The sequence below is a fragment of the Lycium ferocissimum genome, chromosome 9 (assembly GCF_029784015.1).
Source record: "Lycium ferocissimum isolate CSIRO_LF1 chromosome 9, AGI_CSIRO_Lferr_CH_V1, whole genome shotgun sequence".
NCBI classification, from domain to species: Eukaryota; Viridiplantae; Streptophyta; class Magnoliopsida; order Solanales; family Solanaceae; genus Lycium; species Lycium ferocissimum.
This window is the reverse complement of record NC_081350.1, coordinates 11,462,899-11,468,813: the sequence shown is the minus strand read 5'-3', so window position 1 is coordinate 11,468,813 and position 5,915 is coordinate 11,462,899.

Below are 5,915 nucleotides of genomic sequence, written 5' to 3'. Positions count from 1 at the left end.
CTAACTCTTCGGGCCAGAGAAACAATTCGTCTGCACTTGTTGCTGCTAGGAATCCGCATGCTGGTAATACTGACAACGCTCCTAATGATCATGGTAATGGGACTGGCAAAGAGGTTGCTAACACCTCTAATGGGGGTCAAGCTCGACTTTATGGTTTGACTCGTAAGGAGGCAGCTGAAGCCTCAGATGCTGTGGTCACAGGTATTCTTACTATTTTCTCTTTTGATGCATATTCGTTGATTGATCCGGGCTTAAATCTCTCTTATGTGACACCATATTTTGCTCTTGATTTTGGTGTAGAACCTGAACAACTGTGTGAACCCTTTTCTGTGGATACCCCTGCTGGTGTTCCTGTTATTGCCTCTAAAGTTTATAGAAATTGTGTGGTTGTAGTTAAGGGTCGTGAAACTACAGCTGACTTATTTGAGCTAGAGATGATAGATTTTGATGTAATTATGGGGATGGATTGGTTAGCTGCTTGTTATGCTAATGTGGACTGTCATTATAAGTTAGTTCGATTTGCTTTCCCTGATGAACCGGTTATTATGTGGAAGGGAGAAATTGCTAAGCCTAGGGGTAGGTTTATCTCGTATCTTCAGGCTAGTAAAATGATTTCGAAGGGATGTATTTACCATCTAGTTGCTGTCAATGATACTCAAGCCATAGTGCCAGAGTTTAAGTCCGTCCCTATAGTTAATGAGTTTCCCGAAGTGTTTCCCGAAGATCTTTCGGGTATCCCTCCTAATAGAGTTATCGATTTTGGGATAGATGTTCTTCCTGAAACTCAACCAATCTCCATCCCACCTTATCATATGGCTCTGGCAGAGCTAAGATAATTTAAAGATCAATTGAAAGACTTGTTAGATAAGGGGTTTATTCGACCAAGTGCCTTGCCTTGGGGTGCTCTGTTCTTGTTTGGTAGAAAGAAGGATGGTTCTCTCAGAATGTGTGTTGAGGACTATCAGCTAAATAAGGTGACTATCAAGAATAAATATCCTTTGCCTAGGATAGATGACTTGTTCGACCAACTTCATGGTGCTAAGTTCTTTTTCTAAGATCGACTTGTGGTCTGGGTACTATCAGCTAAAAATAAAGGAGAAAGATATTCCAAAAATAGCGTTTCGTACTCGGTATGGACAGTTTGAATTTCTGTTGATGTCCTTCAGTCTAACTAATGCCCCTTCCGCATTTATGGATCTGATGAACCGTGTGTTCAAGCCTTTTCTCAATCATTTCATAATTGTGTTTATTAATAATATCCTAGTTTAATCGAAGAGTCATGAGGAGCATGCAGGACACTTGAGAATAACCCTGAAAACACTTAAGGAGAATAAGCTCTATGCTAAATTTTCTAAGTGTGAATTCTGGCTTAACTCTGTGGCGTTCTTGGGTCATATAGTGTCTAGTGATGGTATCAAGGTTGATCTTCAAAAATTGCGACAGTTAAAGACTGGTTAAGACCCACGGAAGCGACGGACATCCGCAATTTCTTGGGTTTAGCTGGTTATTATCGGAAGTTTGTGGAAGGTTTCTCATCTATAGTTGTATCTCTGATGAGGTTGACTCAAAAAATGGCTAAGTTCCAGTGGTCGGAAGCCTGTGAGAAGAGCTTTCGAGAGCTCAAGGCAAGATTGATGTCAGCCCCCGTTTTAACACTATCTTTGGGTTCTGGAGGCTACATAGTTTATTGTGATGCTTCCCGAATTGGGTTGGGTTGTGTTGTGTTTTGATGCAGAATGGTAAGGTGATCGCTTATGCTTCCCGTCAATTAAAGAAGCATGAAAATAATTATCCAACTTATGACTTAGAATTGGCTATTGTGGTGTTCGCATTAAAAATCTAGCGTCATTACTTGTATAGGGAACATTATGATGTTTTCATCGATCACAAAAGCCTGCAGTATATTTTCAAGCAGCGAGAGTTGAATCTCAGACAGAGAAGATGGATAGAGTTGTTGAAAGATTACGACTTGAACATCCTGTATCATCCTGGTAAGGCAAATGTTGTTGCTGATGCATTGAGCGTAAATCTATGGGTACGTTAACGTATTTGCACGCTCAGCAGATGCCAATAAGCAAAGAAATTTGGAGACTCGCTAGCTTTGGAGTCCGACTTGATGAAACTGAAGATAGGGAGTTAGGGGGAATCACACCCGCGCGATCTGATATTATGGAGAGAATCAAGTCCAAGCAATACGAAGATGGATTGTTGGTGAAACTGAGAGATGAAGTGGAAAAGGGCGAGTACACTTCATTCACAGTTGGGGTTGATGACGATGTTCTAACGTTGCAGGGACGTCTATGTTTTCCCGATGTTGATGGTTTACGACAATAATTATTGGTGGAGGCACATAGTTCTAAATACTCTGTGCATTGGGATCCACCAAGATGTATAAAGATTTGAAGAAACACTATTGGTGGAAGAGCATGAAGGTTGACATCTCTAACTTCTGGCTAAGTGTTTGAACTGCAACAGGTTAAGGCTGAACATCAAAGGCATGGAGGCCTAGCCAAAATATAGAAATTCTGCAATGGAAGTGGGAGGTGATCAATATGGATTTTGTTGTGGGTTTACCCCGGACAAAGGCCAAGTTTGATTCGATTTGAGTGATCATGGATAGACTTACAAAGTCTCCCCATTTTCTTCCCATGAAGACGATAGATACCGTGGCGCAGTACGCCAAGTTATATCTAAAGGAGATAGTTAGATTGCATAGGATTCCGACATCCATCATATCTAAAAAAAGGTACGCAATTTACTGCTCATTTCTGGAAATCGTTCCAAGACGGTTTGGGAACTCGTGTGAACTTGAGTACTGCCTTTCATCCTCAGACGGACGGGCAGGCACAGAGAACTATTCAGACTCTGGAAGACATGTTGAGGGCGTGCACCATTGACTTTGGGGGTAATTGGGATGAGCATCTACCTTTTGTCGAGTTTGCTTAAACCAACAGTTATCAAGCAAGTATTCAAATGGCTCCTTATAAATCTCTTTATGGGAGGCATTGCAGATCGCTAATTAGATGGTTTGAACCGACTGAAGTAGAGTGTTACACCTCGGAAAAAAAATTTTCGTTGATGCACAGTGAGTAGGCTAAAGAGAAATATGAAGTATACGATGTTTCAATAAATAAGGCATAGCAATTGATGATTCTAAATGAGATTCGAAAGACATTCGATGTTAGATAAGGAAGTTGCAAAGAAAAGGCTATGTAAGCGATAAGTTCGGAAAAGCTTTATGAGTAGTAAGTCGATGACAACTTAATGATGTGTTGGGGAAGAGTTATGACGCCCCTTAGGTTGCTAAGGAAGTGATAAACAAGTGCTAAGAAGGTTCCATAAGGATTGGAGATCAAACGAGACGACGGATCAAACTTGGTGGAACCGTGAGTTCCACGGCCAGATCCACGGCCAGCATTGCATTCCACGGACCGTGGATGGGTCCGTGGAACTGCCAGCGAGAGAGAGCAGCTGGCTGGTCATGAACCACGACCAGCTCCACGGACGACACTTGGTTCCACGGACCGTGGAACGTCCGTGGAACACCCGACGGCCGAAATGTTTTAAGTGTTTAAATGAGTTCCCAACTTCATTATTTCATTTCCAACCTCTCTCTACTTCTCTCTAAAGGCTCTAGGGTTCCATATTTGTTCCAAGAACAAGAACACAAAAAGGAGATCAAAGGTCTTAATCATCAAACCAAGTGAATCAAAGTAAGGAAAACCATTAAAGTTCATCAAAAGCAAGAAATCCAAGTGAAGGAAAATCTAGGGTTTGGCTCAAGTGAGGTTCATGCAACCAAGGTTCAATCCTACACCATCTAAGGTAAGTTTTATGATGTTTCCATGTTATATAAAGTGTTGGGAAGATGAAACACTCGAATTACGAAAGAAAATAAGTAATGGGTCATGAATGTGTGAATAGTAGCACTTTTGAGTAAACGTTTGGAACGAGTTATGATTCTTGATGCTTCATGAATATAATCATGTTATAAATGATATTGGGAGTATGGAAAACGACATTGTATATGAATGAACGTATTGACGAGTTATGGCTATGGATATGGATAAAGTGAAAAGAATTGTGAAGTAAGAGTAATGTAGATGACTAGAAGCTATTATGATGATAAAATGAATGTTATTATGGATGTTGGGAGTTGATATGTAATACGAGGAAAGTCGTATAAATAAAGGAGATGCCGTCCGATTTTCTCTAGAATTAGTCATGAATGCTAATGCTATCTATCATCTAATACGAGTATGCGCTTCAATGAAGGTAGAACGTGAGCTTTGAAGAAGATCGCTCAAGCGATAGAATAGTTACACGACAAGGTATGTAAGGCTAACCCTTCTTTCATAAAGCGATAGAATAGTCATACCGCGTCCCTCACTAGAGGGCCGGGGCATGTTATGTATGCATATGTTCATGATGATTTCTTTAAATACGATATCCAGCCCATTAATGATTTTTGACAAGCATGATTTACGTTCAAGGTAAGTTTTATGAGTTCCGGTTACTGTATTACCATTTTGTCCTCTTTATTTCCGTATGATTCGCATCGTTTTATCTTTTACATGCTTGTAAGACACCTTCCGCATCGACCCCTTTTTTTTCGGGGCTGCGTTTCATGCCACTTGCAGTACTCCCGTGAGTGGTCAAGATTTTGTGTATGACGTTCCGCCAGATTTAGCGAGCTCCATTTCTTCCGGAGGCCGCCGAGTCGATTATCATGTCATGGTTTCATGTTCGGGTTAGAGACTTTGCGTACGTTGTCGTGGGTATGAGATGTCGGTTATGTAAATGGCTATGTAAGCCGGTATACTATTATGCATTGTGTTATAAGTTTCATATGTTGCAAGATTTTATTTGATTCAAGGAAAAACGAAAAGCACATTATTCTCGCGATAAATTTTTTGTTATGTATATTCGTGTCATGATTTGAGAACCAGGTGAGTACATGACTATTACGGGAGTCCGCGGTTCGCTCGGCCCAAATAAGGGTCGGGTGCCCATCACGCCCTAACGGAAATTGTGTGACAAATTGATATCGGAGCGGTTCGTCTTGGGGGTTGTACGCGCAAAGTCGTGTCGAGTAGAGTCCTCGTTTATGGTGTGAAGCGCGCCACATTTATAAACAGGAGGCTACGGGCATTTAGGATGGTTACTCTTCTTTGATATCTTAGATCGTGCCATAGAGCCAAGTCATAGGAAATGAGATTATTTGTGCTAACTCTCGGTGCAGAAATGGCATCGACGGAAGAAAAACGACTGGTGCTATTGGAAGCTATAAAGCATGAAGGTAAGTGACGGTATGAAAGATACCTGTCAGGTAAGAAATAGAAGTACGACTGGAATACGAATGAAAGATCAAAGGGGAAAGTAAACGAGAAAGTGTAACAGGCGTTAAGTCGAGCCCGCAAGGTATGTTCATTATTTTTGTATTGTCGATTGATGTTGGGAGCCCTGTGAGGCTGTGATATGATATGATATGCGTATATATATGTTGGCCCTGTGAGGCATTGCTGGTATTTCTGTGTACAGGTTTTGGGATAGTAACAGTTACAGAGGAGACTCTGCCGAAATTTTCCCAGAAATAAAGTGGAAATGAGATATAGATTTGTGATATGTCTTGGAAGTTTGTGCCAATAACAATGATAGGATTTGACTAAGTCAAAGGTATGGCCGACCCGGAAAAGAACGCGTGACGGGTACGAATGAATAGGTAAGGCGACTGTGGCACGATAAGGGTAAAGTGGATCGAAAAGAGAAAAAGGTTAAGAAATAGGAATAGGGCAACTAATACGATATGATGTGAATATAACGAGGATTGTTATGAAAATAAGTAAAGCCAGTGAGAAGATAGCCAAAGTTAAGATATGATCCGTAGCTATAATAGCAAGGGCAAGTGTGAAAAG